At 48.2% G+C, this 17376-nt stretch overlaps 1 protein-coding gene across 6 annotated transcripts in view; it reads right to left on the bottom strand.

Moving 5' to 3' along the window:
• Asap1 (ArfGAP with SH3 domain, ankyrin repeat and PH domain 1) overlaps positions 1 to 11858 on the bottom strand; it is a 286745-nt gene extending 274887 nt beyond the window's left edge. For all 6 annotated transcript variants that reach the window (XM_041671783.1, XM_041671786.1, XM_041671784.1 and 3 more), the window contains exon 1: positions 11721 to 11858. The gene's annotated coding sequence lies outside the window, so the exon portion shown is untranslated. The remainder of the gene's footprint in view (positions 1 to 11720) is intronic.
• Positions 11859 to 17376: the final 5518 nt, after the last annotated feature.

Raw genomic sequence — 17376 nt, 5'->3', positions numbered from 1 at the left:
CTCAAGAAGATAACTGCAGGCAGAAGGGTCCAAGAAGGCATCGCAGAGAAAGAACATTTGAGTCATCCTCAGAGAGAAAGCAGCATCTGGGAAAGGCAGAGGGAGGGAAAGGAAAGTTCACGTGGAAAAGCGAAGGAGTGAGGACGCAGATGTACACAGAGTAGTGGAGACCTACAGAGTGGCAGCCGCAAGTTAGGTGAAAGACGAGACCTAAATGTCATATGACATGGCTAGCCATCAAGTGGTTAAGCTTTTCCTTTGTTTTTGTTTTTTGTTTGTTTTTTCAAGTCAGGGTTTCTCTGTGGCTTTGAAGCCTGTCCTGGAACTAGTTCTTGTAGACCAGGCTGGCCTGAACTCACAGTGAACTCACAGTGGCTTGCCTCTACCTCTCAAGTGTTGGGATTAAAAGCAGGCGCCACCACAGCTCAGCTTAGTTTGGGGTTTTGTTTTGTTTGTTTTGAGACAGGATCTCACTATATAATCCTGGCTGGCCTTGAAATCATAGAGATCCATCTGCCCCTGCTTTTCAAATGCAGGAAATAAAGGCATGCATAAGCATATCCAACTGATTAAGTTTTTTTGGAGTGGGGTGCTAACGGAGCAGATTATTATATATAATACATGTATATATTATATATAAAATGAACAAAATATTTAGTGTCTCATTCTTTCTGTCCTTTTGCTTTGACATCTTCAAAATGTTCTCCCTAAGTTAAGTACCATTCTCATTGTCCCAATGGCTGCATGAAACAGTTCATGGTAACACAAAATTTGTTTGTTTGTTTTGTTTGTGCCTGGCCTTAAGATCACTGTGTAGGCAAGAACGATCTCAAACTCCTTATCCTCTGCCCTCCATCTCCCAGTGCTAAGAGTACAAGCATGCCCCACTAGACCAAGTTGGAGAATGACCACTGGGTTTCATGCATGCCAAGGGGCGCTCTACCGACTGAGTTAGCCTCAGTCCTAAATTTCTTTCTTAAGAGGGGACAAGATCTTTCTCCAGTCCCACATCTTGCCAATTTTTTGTCATAAGGCATTGGCCAGAATTAAGTCATAAGCCCATGCCTAATCCAATCACTGCCAAGGGGATAAGACCATGGTGATGACAGGCGCTTCCCTCACCTCCTGAGTAGTTCCTGGAATGTGACTTTTGAAGACCAGTGTTCTGTCAGCAAGAAAGAAGGGGAAATGATACCGAGCATGTACCACTTACCTCCATGACACCTGCATCCATGTTTTGAGACTTTGGGGATAGTTAATATTAAGCTGCCAGCTCAACAAGAGCTATAATTTTCTAGTCATGCCATTGAGGGAATTTCTATTTTAAGTTAACTTAGGTGAGAAAACAGACACTAAATTTGGACAGAACCATCCCATGGGCTACAGAAAGTGAGCTGAACATTCCCTTCTCTGAGCATTCGCCTCTCTCTGTGTAGTGACTATGTACCCACGTGGTCAGCGACGTCAAAGTTCCTGTGTTGCTTTTCTGGCTCGAGTGGACTGTCCCCTCAAAGTGTAACCTAAATCGTTACTTATTTCTTTGTTTATTTCGAGACAGGGTTTCTCTGTGTAACAGCTCTAGCTGTCCTGAAGCTTGCTCTGTAGACCAGGCTGGCCTTAAGCTCACAGAGATCTGCCTGCCTCTGCCTCCCGAGTGCTGGGATTAAAGCAGTTACTTATTTCTCCTCAAGCACTGCTTTCAGCAACAGGAACGCTAATTAATACAAGTTTCACTACTACGGCCGAATGCTTGACTCTGGGAACTTAACGAAACAAAAGGTATATGGAGCTCTTCAGTTCTGAGAAGTTCAGAAAACTTGTATCATCACATTTCTGGTGAGGGCCTTATGGTGGGTGGCACATGCTGGCTAGCAATGGTGACAGCATGTGTCAGAGCAAGCAGTCTCATTTCTGAGCCAGGAAGCAAAGATAACTGGGTGGAACCAGGCTGGCTCCCTTTGTAATAACCCTCTTGAGGCATGGCAGAAGTACCTTCCCAGGGTAGCTCCCCTTCCCATCCTACTACCCTATCCTACCCCACCTATTGTCCCTACAACCTCCCACCTCCTAAAAGTCCCACCGCCTCTCAAAAACACCACCCAGAGGCTCAGACCCTGGGGTACACAATTAAAGCCCATCTAAGCCGCCACAGCACACAGTGCAGTGCACAGAGATCCCACACCTCCACCCCTCTGCCAGGCTATTTTAGGCCTGAGGAAGTAACTGTCCTAGGAGAGGAAGCTTGCTAAAGGCTATTACGGGAAGGTCTCTAAAGACGCTGCTGTTTGAGTTTCCACATGAAGAGTTCCATGATAGTGGGGGGGGGGGGGGCAGGAAACGGCGGGGGATAACTGAATTCCAGAGGCAGCCCTGAAGAGGTTTACCTTTTTCTTTGAGCAAATAATGCTACACTTAGACCTTTTCCAAAATAACCGGGACACCCCTGCCACAGGATTTGACCCACTGTCTCTCAAACTGGACTCTCCTCCTTCACTACCACTAACAGAAGTGCTACCCCAAATCAGGTGGCACCTCTCCCTTACCAAGGTCTCCCGGGAACGACATCTTGGGCCCTGTGAACTCAGGGCCGCTTTCTGCCAGTTCTTCTGTGGGGAGAGGGGAGGAACATGGATCCAACATTACATTACACCTTTCTCTCACCTGCCTGCCAAGTACTTGGGTACATAGCTTCTAATCTGCCATCAGCAATCCTAATCTGGCACAAAGCAAAACATGGAAGAAAACTCTTCAAACTGATGGAACTTCCCCATGCTTCCGTCCCCTATGGATCGTGCAAATGAAGACTCCTGTTTCACTTTTGTCTTGAGCCAATCATGTGCCGGGAGCTCAGGCACTTTCCTTATATAGTGCGTATTTAACACCGTTTTTTTTTTTTTTTTTTTTTAAATTCTGTGAGATTTCTCACTATTTACAGGAAGGGAAATGAAAGCTTAGGGAGGCGATGAGAAAGACTAAGGATGGCCCCTACAGGGTCATATGAGGAATCAGGACATGATTCACATCTTTCTTCAAAGGCAGGACCGTCTCTTACAGAGTGTGGGTGGGTACCGAGTTCAGATGGCCTTGCCTGAAGTCTTGCCACCTCCTAGCCATATGACCTTGAGGAAGCTAGCACAGCTCAGTTATCCTGTGTGTGCAACAAGGGTAAACACCTTATCTCTTCAAAGGGTTATGATGAAGAGTGGAAGTTACAGAGAGAAACTGCTTAGGGCACTGCCAGACAAACCTACACACACACACACACACACACACGGAATAATATCTATCATCATTGCCTCCAAGTCCGGGGCTTCCTGTGGCATGATGAAGAATGTTGGGGTCCACTCACCCAATCACCTTAGGCAAGAATAATGGCCTGCCCGAAGGAAAGGCCACTTAAACACATATGAAGAGCACCACTCAGAGGAGCAGGCTAAGAGAACAGGGGGTCAAAGCTCACTAAACGCAGTGATCCCACCCGTAATAGCTCTTGGTGGCAGGACATCACTCATTTGTAGAATCCCCGTGGAAGTCCCAAGAGCTAGCTCAGTTCCCCCAAATCCAACTGCTCACAGTACATCAAAGAGTGGCCCTTATTTGATTGAACAAGCTCTGAAACTAACCAATGAAGTCCCACTCTGCCTCACCATAATCTGGCAGGAAAGGTGGATCCAGGAAAGAGCTACTGTGCTGAGTCAGTATCAATCCCTAGACCAGTCTTAATTTAGTAAGTTTTTATACTCTTATGCCCTTTTTATGTCTTCTGTCTCTCCCCTCCCCTACTTCTTCTTCGGAGACAGTTTCGTTCCTCACCACTACTAGGTAACACTAAACACTGATGGTCACACGGTCCCTGAACCAGGTTCCCTCCTTAACCGAAAGTAAGTACCGACAGCTGATGAACCTAAGAGCAAGCTCAGTAAATACTTGCCATCTGGGGGCTGGAGAGATGGCTCAGAGGTTAAGAGCATTGCCTGCTCTGCCAAAGATCCTGAGTTCAATTCCCAGCAACCACATGGTGGCTCACAACCATCTGTAATGGGGTCTGGTGCCCTCTTCTGGCCTGCAGGCATAGACACAGACAGAATATTGTACACATAATAAAAAAATAAATAAATATAAAAAAATACTTGCCATCTAAATTCAACCTTTTTTTCCTTTTGATATAGGTTTGCATGGAGCCCAGGCTATCTTCAAACTTGCTAAGTAGCTGAAGATGATCTCGAACTGTTCCTGCTTCGACCACCCAATGACATTATATGTGTACACCGTCACACCGAGTTTATAGAGTACTTCAGATTTAACCTGGAGCTTTACCCTTGCTAGAAAGACACCCTGCCCACTGCATCCTACCCCTGACGTCAACTATTCATTGCTAATGTGCTCATATAGACCCTGACTCTCTTTTCTTAGAATGGCAATTTTTACATCTTTGTGAATGTTCTTTCTTCTCCGGTCCTCTTAATAAGCCTGAATGATCTAAGCCACCTGGTTCCAACTTGGTACCTACCAGAAGGAAGGAAAGCTGAGACCTCTTTACAAAGCCAGGACCCTGTAAAGGTCATGTCTTCTCTGAAGAGACGGCCCAAGCAATTTTTTCCATCTGTCTAGAGAAGTGGCAAGAGAGCCTTAGGACAATGGTTCTCCACCTTCCTAATGCTGTGAGCCTTTAATACAGTTCCTCATGTTGTGGTGACCCCCTCAACCATAAAATTATTTCATTGTACTTCATAACTGTAATTTTACTGTTATGAATTTTAATGTAAATATCTGATATATAGGATATCTGATATTCGACCCCTGTAAAAGGATTGTTCCACAATACCCCCCTTCCCCAAATAGGTTACAACCCACAGGTTGAGAACCACTGCCTTGGGATCTGGAGCAAGCAGGGGGGGGGGCAGACGGACGGACATGATTCCCATGCAAATACTGAACACTCTGGGTATGGAAAGCTTCTTATACCAAGAGTCCAGTGATTAAAAGTTCATCCCAGAAGCTCTGGCAGAAATAGTCAAGGACCCACGAAAGCTTTAGGGCTGCCGCAGAAGCATAAAGCCACTGTGTAGAGAAAGACACTTCTGATACACACACAATAGGTGAGGTCCTCCTGGGGTACAAACCACCACATCCCCAAACCAAACACACCACAATAGAAGAAGTAGCTAATCCAGAGTGGGCATCTCAGGTCAGTCTGAAAGTGAACGTCACCATGTTTGAAACGCTATAAAACAGATAAGAAGCCCTAAGGAGGGAGAAGGATCCAGGCTAAAAGACAAGGGTGATTTGAACAAAAAGCACTCTTTAGTTTGGGCCATCTTCCTAGCCCTTCAAGGATGACTTGAAAAGGAACCAAAACGAATTTCTAGAAGTGACATGAGCAGTCATTAAAACTGAAAACTTCAGGATGCAATATTCTACAAGTAAAGTAGCAGAGCTGGCCAGTGTGAGCCAGTGGACCTGACTCTGCCTCCTCTGCTCAGCACCGCATGGAACAATGGCATCCCACCAATCGCCTTCAAAAAGTTCTGGGACAGACTACCCCGTGAGTAGTTTCCCTAAAGACGGCAGCAACAAAGCCACTGTAGGGATCCCTCTCATGCTCTCCCTATGTTATAGATAGTTAGTGCATATTAGAAGGGGTAGCTGGGTCAGGAGCGGAGCCCTGAGTCTACTGGACCATTCCCTCTGACCATCCTGCTTCATTGACAGTGTCAGAACTCAGGGGACAACTACAAAGCCTGACGAAGCGACCTTTTTAAATTCTACCCCAAAAGAAAAACAGAGCCTCAGTGAAACCTGCACGCCAGATATTCCACACATGCAGGATTTTATGAAGGCAGAGGGGCTCTGACCAAAACTTCATGCTCAGCTTCGACCAGGGAAGGGCGGGCATTCTCAGACCGGGTACAAGTTACCCTCTTGACTGTCCTGCCCATGGAGAGCCACCGGAGTCTCCCTCTGCAGGACTCCTGCCATGCCTTGAGGAAGTGCGTGAGGTGTGCTCTTCTTCATCCCAAACCAGACTCCAACTGGGCCCCTAGGCGAGGCTGAACCTGCTCACTCCTGTCTTTCCAAGTGCACCTTCACACTTCCTGGCTGGAGGCAGAGGAAGAAGAGGAAACTCCAGAAATACTACGAGACTCCTGGAGTTTCTGGGGGAGGGGGAGGGGTATATCAGGGATGAAGGAGAGCCTCAGCTAGCCAACAACCTGCATCCTGGCATGCTGGAGGCCAGAGGAGCTAATGTGGATCTCCAAAGTGCTTGCACAATCTCAGGAAAGTGTCTAGTTTCCAGGAGTATTTGGGACAGGAGCCCATTTTCTCTAACTGAAAGCCTGCTGAAATCTGGTCCTCATTACCTTCTACCAGCAACGTGGCTGCACGACACATCATGGCTGAGTCCCTTGCTTTCAGACAATAAGGCCACCTACCCATGCACCACTAGCAAGCTGGGTCTTCTGTTTGTGTTTCCCCTAAGGCTTCAGGCATATTTGTCCTGATCTAACACAGGACCTTTTCTGACCCCTCTTGTGTCTTTGGGAACAGGGCTGGCTCCGGCTGCGGACACTAGCTTTGACTTCAAAATAAAGGTTTTAGCTATTCGTGAAGTGCTGAGAAACAAGTCACAAACCAATTTTCAACGAGGGGAACAGTCTCCTGCCCCCAGCTATCCATTTTGGGGAGAGGGTGTGAGGATAGGTCAGCTGGGAGGACTCTCATGGCTGACAATTTAATTCACTGTTGAGGCGGAATAAGAAGGAAATCATCAGGTCAGGCCTAACTCCCCAAAGCAGAGTACAGAGGAAGAACTAAACATTCATCACTAGTGTCACAGGAAATGTCCCTGACCTGCCTTACTTGCTGGGTTAGCAACCTCTCCCCTGACCACCCGCAGCACCTTCCCTACCAACCCCAGAGGTATCCTGGGAACATGCTCAGTTACATGGCAAAAAGGACTGAGGGCTGAAGACAGAAGCAATGTCATCACCAGCCCATCTTGTAAAGGCAGTGGGGCTGGAGATGTTGACGCTTGCCTAGCAGGCTGAAGTCCCGGGTTCTAGCCACAGCATTCCATATTCATGGTGACGTACACTCATAATCCCAACTGTAATCCTCGAATTTGTAAGAGAGAAGCAGGAACATTAAAAGTCCAAGGTCAGCCTCAGCTACATAGGGGTTCAAGGCTAGCCTTGGCTAGGGAGAAAACAAACCTAGGGACAGCGGCTGAAATTACAGGCACAGCTCAAGGCAAACACTTAAAGGGTCCTTAAGAGTAGGAGAGATAATCAAAAGCATGAGTCAAGATGGCGGCAGGAAACCTAGCGCGGACATGGCTGACTTGGAGGGCATGAGCCCAAGCACACAGGGGGCTTCTAAGGCTGGAAAAGGAAGAAAAGGAAAGGAAAGTTCTCTTTAGAGCATTGATTCTCAGCCTTCCTAATGCTCGATCTCAAAGAGGTTGAGACCCTCAGGTTGAGAACCACTGCTCTAGGACTTCCATTGATTTGAGAACACCAAGGCAATTTGCAGACCTCCAGAGATTCAAGATGGTAAAATTCTGTCGGCTGACCTATGCCATTTCTTTTATTACTGCAGCAACAGATAAACTAATATACTATCACTACCTTTACCTTAAAAAAATACCATTTTTATTTACATGCTTATCGCTTTAATCGATAAGAACCGCTGACATGTAAATGGATCTTACATTTGCTTTTAGTATTTTCTATGTCATCGAGCCAGTCCAAATGTTTCATAGGCATAAGGTATGAAGAAAAGATAAGTTCAGAAGAGCAGGATGATTGAGGATTCTCAAGGATCCAAGAGTGGTCCAGGAACTTAGAGGCATCTTTCAGAAGATAAAGACATGGATGCATTTTAAAAGATAAATGGGAGCCAGCCAACAAGAGAGAAAGAATACACGAGGCAGGGAATATCACAAAAGAGGCTCAGATAAATGACCCAGCAGATGGATAGCAATAAACACCCCAGGGGCTCAGCTTCAGGCTGACAACAATGTCTCTCACCCTTGGCATTTTTGTCTTCTCTTAGTTTAAGGTCTTGTGCCCTCCTATCTGCCTGAGACTTTCCTATGGATGCCAGTCTCGGCACAGTCAGTACCCAGTTTTTTCACCACAAACCTAACTCTTTTTACATTCTCCCTTGTCTGCAATATGATGCTACCATTCCTCAAGGGGCCTGAGATAGATCCAAAGACTCAAGTTTGAGTCCTCTTCCCACCCCCAACCATCCCACATCATCTCTATGTAATCCATCATGTATAAATTCTACCTCCAAGCCCTGACTGGGACCCACTAACTCCTTCTCACCTCCACTCCACCACTCTGGTCTATAGCACCACCGACTGACTTCCTGGAATAGCAAAAGGTGTCCTGATGCAGCTTTGCTGCATCTGTTCTTTGCTCTCTATGACCCCCTCTTCATTAAGCAGTCTCTTAAAATGTCAGTCAGATTCAACTTTTAAGCCTCAACTCATTAACGCTCCCTTTAGTGATGGGAGGATTTCCAAGTTGTGTGAATTCGGCTCTATCATTACTCTTCAACCCCACCTTTTACCATTCTCCTCATTGCTCCTGACTCGGCTCACTTCCTGGAATACTTGGAGCCCTCCTGATTCCTACCCATCTCCTCAGAATGTCCTTCTCCCACATCTTCTCAGTCTAGCTACTTCTTTCTCTACTTTCCAACCTTAGACCTGACTTTCCCTGGTAAACCAAGAGCCAACACTGTATTCCCCTCCTCGGCTTCATTTTTGTGATTTCCTGGGAGAACGTACATCCTTCAAGTTCTCAGGCCTTAGAAGCTACCAGCTTCTTCCCAGATGCCTTTCTCCTCCAGTGTGATGCAAGCTCCGGTAGGGTGGGGTCCCATCTCGCTCCTTCCAGTATTACAAGAACTCCATGCAAGGCTTCGTGTAGAGCAGGTGCTCGATACATGGTTGTGGAATTGATTAATTAAACGAAAGAATATAATCCCGACAATGAAAGATGGGTCTAAAAATAAGAGGCCTTGAGAACAGGGTGCTATTCATCTTTGCATGATTAGTACCTCCCACAATGGAGCCAGTTAGCAAATGTTTACTGGATACAAGAAAGAATGACTCAATCCAGATGAATCTGAGAAAGGCTGTCCTTTCTGGGAAAGGCTCCCAAGGAGTCCCCTCTCTGGGGAAACACTCGTGTGTGTGTGTGTGTGTGTGTGTGTGTGTGTGTGCCCGCGCGTGTGTGTGTCTGCATGCACATACCCATGAGCAAACACTGGGGTCAGACAGGGTCTCTCACTGTACCTAGAGAGTGCAAGCTCAGGCAACCCCAGAGCTGAGTTAGGGTGCCTGGCTTTTTACACGAGTTCCAGAGATTTGAACTCAGATCTGTATGCTTGTACAGCCAACACTCTTCCCAGTGGAGCCATCTCCCCAAGGCTTCCTTGGTCCTTCTTAGGAGGAAACAAGTGCAGAGCATGCAAGTGCTCAAAAAGTACTCGATGTCACTGTCAGCATTGCTCATGCAGATATCACGTGGGCAGACTGCTAGCAAAGACCTCTGGGACCTACGCAAGACACACCAGTGTGACAACGAAGAGGGGTAAGGAAGATCCCATCACAAACAACTGAGACGGTAGTAGGGAAAATGCACCAACAGCACAGGTTAAGAGGGGAGTTCTCTTTTTCCTCTTGACCACAGCCACCTGGTACAACATGGAGCAGGCAACTGGGAGGAGGGTCTGGACCAGGAGGGCTCAGTGAATGCACACATTCATCTCTGGGCCTGCAAGGCTTCCATTGGTTTTGAAAAGTCTGGCTTGCTGTGGGTGGGGAGGACTGGAGAGGTGTAAGGAATTTCAATTTCCTTCACCAAATGGCAAGCCTGTGAGAAAGTCCTTGCTCTCCGACATTATCACATACTAAAAATGAAAAGCCAGCCACTCAGCGTTCACGAGGAGGAAAATAAGTGGGCTGCTCAGCTCACAGCAAGAGGAGGATTCAAAAGTTAAGACTCCGGAAAATCTCACAGCACATTCTGTGTCAAAACAGTGCCCTTTTGGAGCTTGGGAGTTTGTATGTTTTCAACAAAAAGGAGAGAGTAGAGAAAAGCAGTCCCCCATATAAAAACTACAATTGTGTATTTCAAATCTGTTTGATAGCTGGACCTCAAATTCACTTGCACCAGTGCACAGGGGAAGTTGGGTAATATTTAAATTTTTTTTTAGCTTTTAAAACCAGCATACAAGGTACTAAAAATCATTATGCATTTTTCAATAGGGCAATTTTAAAAAAAACGCCTTATCACAAAATACGTTCTTTCAGATAACTGCGTATCTCAAAAACAGCCGCAACAACAGATAAGCGACCAAGAGAAGGTGCTAAGGCGGTGAGAGTTGAAAGGCACAACTCCACAGCTGGTTCCTAGCTGGGAGATCATAATCTGACACAGACAGAGCGGCCCAGCCCTGGAGTTTCCAGAACTGGAAGCTAGCTGCTCCTGGCTAGGCCACCAAGTGGTCACGTGCCCTCTGACAAGACAGGTAACCTGTTTGAACCGCTTCCATTCCAAATGAACAAAAAGTGGAAACTGTTGTTTTCTGAGTTTTTTTTCTTCTCTATGGGACCACCCCCCACCCCCCACCATACTCCCCCCCCACCCCGCCAATGGCCCTACACAGGGGGCTTTCAATGGCCCGGCAAGAAGATCTGGCCACTCAGGATAGAACAGACGTGAAACTGGCTTAAAAATTCAATTCTGTGATTTACAATCTCAAAACATTACTCAGCAATCCCGTACCACCGCTATCCCAGAATCAGTTCTGCTAAGACAACCTGATGGAGTAGATGAACAAAAAACAAAGTGGTCTTTTGGAACTGTACAGCTAAGACTAAGGTCAAGTTAACGATGGTCTAGACTTGGCTAACCCTCTCCCAGATTTAAAAAAAGAAAAAAAAAACCCGCCTTATGAGTGCAGGAGATGATGGATCAAACAACAGAAAAGCAGATACCAGGGAGTTTCTTTTTTGTCTTTCAAACTTACTGTTGCTCTCAAAAAGCAGCAGGTCCCCCAAATGGTACAAGCAGAAAATACAAGGTACTTCTCGGCTCCCAAGTGGGATTACCAACCCCCTTCGATTTCTTTTAAGTAAGTGGTCTGGGGCCTGCTTGGCAGCGCCATGTCCAGGCCGGGTCCCGCGGAACTTTCCTCCGCTGCGGCGGAGACAATGCGGCGGTGGGTGCCCGCGCCTTCAAGCGTGGCGGGGAGAGAGCCCCGGAGTACCGGGAAAGTGCCCGGGAGACGGAAAAGAGCGCCCCAGTGGGCCGGGAGAGAGCCCGAGAAGAAAAGGAGAGAGCCCCAACCGGAGGGGAGAGTGCCCAGGAGGACCTGGAAAGCGCCCCCACGGACCGGGAGAGCGCCCCGGCGGCTGTCCGGATCTTGTCCAGGAACCGGAGCATTGCGCCTAAGGCGCATCCCCCCAATAACCCGGGTCGCCTCCGCAGAGCAGGAGAACGCGCGCTCCAGCGCTGCGGATGCGGAGCCCCTGGGCGGCCTGGCCAGCCTCGCAGAGACGGCCGCGCGCCCCACACGCCCCCAGACCCCGGGGGTAGTGCACTCCGGGAGGACAGGGACGTCCGGAGCCCGCAGGGGTGCGGGTGGCCGTGCAGCGCCCCACCGCGCCCGTCCCGCCGCCCCGTCGCCTTGCCACTCACCGGGACCGGGCGGGCAGCTGGGCATTATTCCATCACGGGCGCGGCGGGGCCGGGCGAGGCGCGGGAGCCGAGCGCGGCGCAGGAAGGGGCGGGCGACCATGTGCCGAGGGGGAGGAGGCCGGCGACGCGAGCCGCTCGCTCGATCCCGCTCGGCGGCGGCGGGCGAGGGCTGCAGGAAATCCAAACACTTCGGCAGGAAATCGGAATCCTGACTAAGCACTCCGGGCCCGCGGCTGCCCCGCGCCGGGGGCTCCCGCCGCATTTAACCCTTGGCCCGCCGGCACACTGCAGGGCGCCCGAGTAGGACACCACAGGGGATGCGTAGGGTGGGCCTCGTCCTTGCCCACAGAGAGCAGGGGTGGGGCTCGTCAGCAGAAAACCTTGGCCTTGAAGTGGGGCTTGCTAAAACTGGGATACCCGGAGAGGACCGTAGCCTCTCTTCCATCCTGCCGAGCATGGCTTTGCAATCTCTCCTGACTTCTCCCTGTCCACTTTTACCGGTTCCTTTCTGTCCATTTCTCTCTTTTTGCCCAGTGCCTGGAAGCAGAACCTTTGGGGTCAGGATAGCACAGGGATGATCTAGCTAGTATAAGGGGATTTCGATGTCTGAACCCAGGTTGGAGAATGGCCTTTTCCTTTCTCCTGCAAATGATACTTCCTTGAACCCCAGCTTCTCAAATAAAAAAGGAGTGTTTGTAGACTTAATTTGGAAACCAGACGCTTAGACTGGCGCGTCGGAAACATCAATGATAGCCATGCTTGGCCTTAATATGGCTATCTACAGACCTCAGAGGAAGAAGGTTTCTAACTTATGGGATGTGTGTTCTGCGTATCTATGTGACCTACACTGCTGGTGACAGGTCCGGCCTTAGTGTATCGGTTTCCCCCTCATCACTGAGTGATTTTTTTTCTTGGGGTCTTCCAGAAACTGTTGTCTGAAGAAAAGGTCAGCGGCTGCGCAGATCCCCTTCTGGTGAAATCTGAAACTCTCCAGGCCTCACAAAATTTGAGATTTTGTTCTTAACGGGAGGGCGGGGGACTCGTGGGAGGGCATGTTAATAAACCTTGAGATGCTCCAGGAGGTTTAGGAAAACCAGCCTGGAAGTCTGGGCGGCCATTGGGAGTGATTCATTGTGGTTTCCCGAGGAAATGCCACTTTTTTTTTTCCACCTGGAGGCCTGCTTGGTGGTTTTCCTTAAGTGTTTCAGATTCCTCTGAAACCCAGACTTACAGGAAGGACCCACATGTGGATAAGTGAGAACAGAAAAGAACATGCTGGGAACTGAAACTCGGGTACCAGCTTGTCTCCAAAGGAAGAACAGGCATGCACTTTGCACCCCAAATCCAAGTCTTTCTGTGGTCACAGATCCCAGGGGAAGCTCCGAGCTGGGCATCAGGAGCCCAGGGTCCTTCCTTTCGCAGCTATCATCCTTTGGAAAAGACCTTCTACCCAACTGAAGTTGGCAGATAGATCATAGTGCAGAAATGGGGTCCTCAGAGTTCCCCCTAACCATGTGATCTTCCTGGGTCTGGCCCACCCTCACTGCCCCCTCTCCCAGCATCCCATCCCTGGTTCTATGGCTTCGTAATTCTTGTCACCATCTTATCTTTCTGGATGCTGACTTATTTCCCTATGGCTAAGCTACATTACAGCAGTGTTCTTGACTGTCGCTGTTGTTCCGTATGCCAGTGCACACAGGAGCCCCTCAATAAAACACATGCCAGAGCGAGGGGTGAAGGGGGGCAAAGTCTGGAGACCCATCCCCATCTCCCATCCAAGCAAGGCAATTCACCCTGTCCCTCCACTCCATGAATCTTTCACTCAGAGACTTGACATGGAATGGAAGAAGTGCCAGCGAGCTCTGCTAATGGTCCTGGGACAAGAACACTGGGAGTAATTAAGACTGTCAGCTGAGGTCTCTGTGGTCTCATTGGCACATCACCGGTTAGTTATTCCCTCCTCTGTGCTTCCCCGGCTTCTCTGTTCATTACAGGCCTTACAGATTGGGCCAGGGCATGGTGGCACATGCCTGTGATCCCAGCACTTGGGCAAATGAGGCATTCAAGGTCATGTTCGGGTACATAGGGAACTTGAGCCTAGTCTGAGATACACGAGACCCAGTTTCAAAAACCAAAGACTTTACTTACTGCATTAGATGTTCATATTAGATGGATGACTAGCCTTTCTTCAATGAAACGAAGGGAAGGGACCACATTTATTGACCACTTACTCTAAGCAAGACCTTTAGAGCAAGGTGAATTCAATCCATTTAATATTGGTCATGGGACTCAATAGTTTCTGGGCACTGTTTTTGGACAGATGTTCTTGTTCTCCAAAAAAGACAGGCAAGAGGTTCCGTCGAGAGAATTGAGAAGTAAGGTCTAATCAGTGTGTGTTATGGGACTGTATAGACCATGGATTGGGGTAGGGGTATAAAGAAGTTGAGCAACACTTCCAGGAAGTGATGGGAGCCCCTAAAGTAAGCAGAACAATGAATGCATGTTTAGGTGACAGTTGGCTCTAACAACCCGGACCCACCTCTAACAACATCCGCAGCTGCGATATGGTGCCCTCTGTCCCCTTCAGACACACATCTCGTCACTTGGAGTTTCTCTTGCCCTACCAAAATGTACCCAACAATTCTAGGACAATCCTCCAACCCGTAAGGGGATAAAGGCCTCTGTTCTCTAATGGGGAAGACATGTGAAATGCTTTCAAGATCATTCCTCGGGGGATCATCATGGGGCTGAGTCCAGTGGCCCCAGAAGTTACTGCATTAACTTATTTATGTGCTACTCACCTCCCTTTCTCACTTCCTCCATTGTTCTTCCCGGAATCACCTCCTGGATAAAGTAGCCACACCTAATTCCTTGTCTCCAGGTTTGTTTCTGGGAAAACACAGTTCAGAACAACGTTCATCTATGTATTCATGGATACTGACTGAGCCAAGACAACATGAACAGGTCTCATAGTTGGGTAATTCTAGAAGATTCTGCAAGATCAGATGAAATGATACATGTTCAGAACAGAAATAAATAAGACTGAAACTCTTTTGCGCTATTTTAGAGTTAAGAAAACCGAGGGACCTGAACGTTGAGTAACTTGCCCAAAGCCAAGAATTGAGTGAATGGAGGCACTCTGGACTCCAGACTCTTTGCTCCCCCATACTGCCTTTCATGGTGGTTGAAGCTGTGGGTACAAACTGTAGCTGAATTTCCTTAAAGAGTAGAAGAGGGAAACAGAAAAGGACCAGGGGTCCAGGGAAGAAATTCCTCCCAGAGAGAGAGGAGGTGGCCAACATTCATAAATATCCCAGAAAATTGAGTTCAGTAAGGATTGCAAGGTGAGTGAGTACCCATTGCATCGGACAGTTAGCAAGGTTGTCAACTTTTACCAAGGCTGTGTGGATGGACGGAAGGGATCGGAAGCCAGATTGCAGTGGGTTGAGGAGCGAGTGGGAGACTGCAAGTGTAGACAACTCTTTGTGGCTGTCTAGCAAGTGGGAGGCTAGGGTGGAGACTTCTCAAAGATGGCCAGGCTGCCAGCATCTGTGGGTGATGGGAGGGTTTTGTTGGCGTGGTAGCGGTTGCCGAGGCAGAACTGGGCCCTCATGGAGGAGAGAGGGGTGGGGGCAGGCTTCTGAACTACTCAAGAGACACTTTGTCCACTGGAGGGGCAGGCCAGCTGGTAAGATTCAAAGCATCATGAATTTACCCTGGTTTCGTAGACTAGGTGGGTCCTTAAAGCTCCCCTAGCTGAATTCCTTATGAAATTCATGATTTGGACAATCAAATGTAGATGATATAAAGTGCCTGCAGCCTCATGACTGGAAAACGGAATAAGAAGCTATTTTGGCCCTAAGTATGTTAGTGAAGGCGGAGCGGCGAAGCTGAGCAAAGAGTCAGGAGACAGCTGGCACTGTATGTTGGCTAAAGGGGGTGCAGGGCATACTAGGAGGGACAATGGTGCTCACCTGTGTGGAGAAGGAGGAGGAGGGTGGTATTTTTAACCATCCTAAAGAGCATGAAGGAGAAGGTTCTGAGGAGGAAGATAATGAGTTCCTGTTTGTGCTTAGCACAGAGAAGGCAGTGTGGGTGTGGGTAAGAGTCTGAGGCTTTGCCGAGCTGGGGTAGGGGCCAGGCTTGAGGGTGGAGGGAGGGGGAGGTAGAGGAGCCTGCACAGTTGGTGAGAGGGGGAGTTCGCACCTAAAAAGGCAACGCCCTACACCAGCTTCTCACTGCCTTGCTTTGCACTGATTTCTCCAGTGCTGGGTCTCATTTCTGGAACCGTAGGACCAGTTCATTCCTTACTGAAAGGGGCTTCTCCTAGATTGTAGAATGTGGAACAGCATTTCTGGCTGCAGCCTACTGGATGTCAGCAACAAAACCCAGTCAGAAGAACCAAAACTATCGCTAGACGTTACCCAATGTCTCCTGGCAGCAAACCTGCCTGCCAGTCAGAATCCCTATTCTATCCTCCTATTTTCCCCTCAAATGACCTTAGAATTGTTACAAGGTGAGCACTGTGGGGACTGCGGAGATGGGCCCATCAGTAAAGCACAGGGCCTGAGTTTGATCTCCAGCACCCATGTAAAAAGCCTTCCTGTCATTCAAGAGCTAGAGAGGCAGAGACAGGAAGATGCCTGGATCTGCTGGCTAGCAGTTTAGCATAACTGGTGACCTCCAGGTTCAGTGAGAGCCTGTTTTAACAGCTATAATGACAATGCTGTAGAGAGAGAATGAGAAAGACATTTATGTCATCCTCTGGCTTACACACACACACACACACACACACACACACACAGAGAGAGAGAGAGAGAGAGAGAGAGAGAGAGAGAGAGAGAACACTTGAACTGGGTGTGGTAGTACATGCCTGTACTCCTATTACTCTACAGGCTGAGGCAGGAAGATTATAGGTTTGAAGCCAACTTGAACTTCATAGGAAGTCCTTGTCTTAGACAAAAACAACAACAAAAAAACAGATGTGGCAGCGCATGCCTATAATCCCAGGACTTGAGAGGTGAAGACAGACAGATCCAGGAGTTCAACAATCATCTTAGGCTACATATGGAGTTCTAGCCTAGGCTATCTGAGAACTGCCTCAAAAAAGCTCCCAAACCCTCCAAAAAATGAACCTTTGGATAGAAGCATTTGTTTCCAGTTCATATCCTGACTTTATCATCTTCTGGATTCATGACCTTGAAAGTCTTTATTCCATTCTTTGGGCTTACATTTTGTGGTTTTGTGTTTATCTGTAAAATGAGGTTTTTGAGAATGAAATAAACAGTCTGTGTAAGTGCTGGGGCGCGTCTAGTTGGCATTCAGTCATCACTTGCTACTCTTAGTATTTAGGCTTTGGTGATACATGCAGCAAGCATTTTGAAGTTGGGGCCTGTAGATGTTGCCTCACAGACATGTCAAAAACAAGAAGACAGCCTGGAGGTGATGGACGTATGCACATAACCTGTAGAAAGAAGAGAGATTGGAGCCAGAACCCCAGAGAAGGAGAGTCAGGGCCTTAGTTATCTTTTCTATTGCTGGGATAAAATGGACAAAACCAGCTTGGTGGCCAGCTCACTGCAGCTCAGCGTTCACGGAACATCTATTACGGCAGAGAAGTCAAGACAGGTCGCTAAAGCAGCCACTCACATCGCAC

This window comes from Microtus oregoni, unplaced genomic scaffold (assembly GCF_018167655.1).
Source record: "Microtus oregoni isolate MIOR12 unplaced genomic scaffold, Mior012 000022F_ref0000154, whole genome shotgun sequence".
Classification (NCBI taxonomy): domain Eukaryota; kingdom Metazoa; phylum Chordata; class Mammalia; order Rodentia; family Cricetidae; genus Microtus; species Microtus oregoni.
Note: the sequence above shows the minus strand (reverse complement) of the source record. Positions and strands in the feature narration are given on the sequence as shown.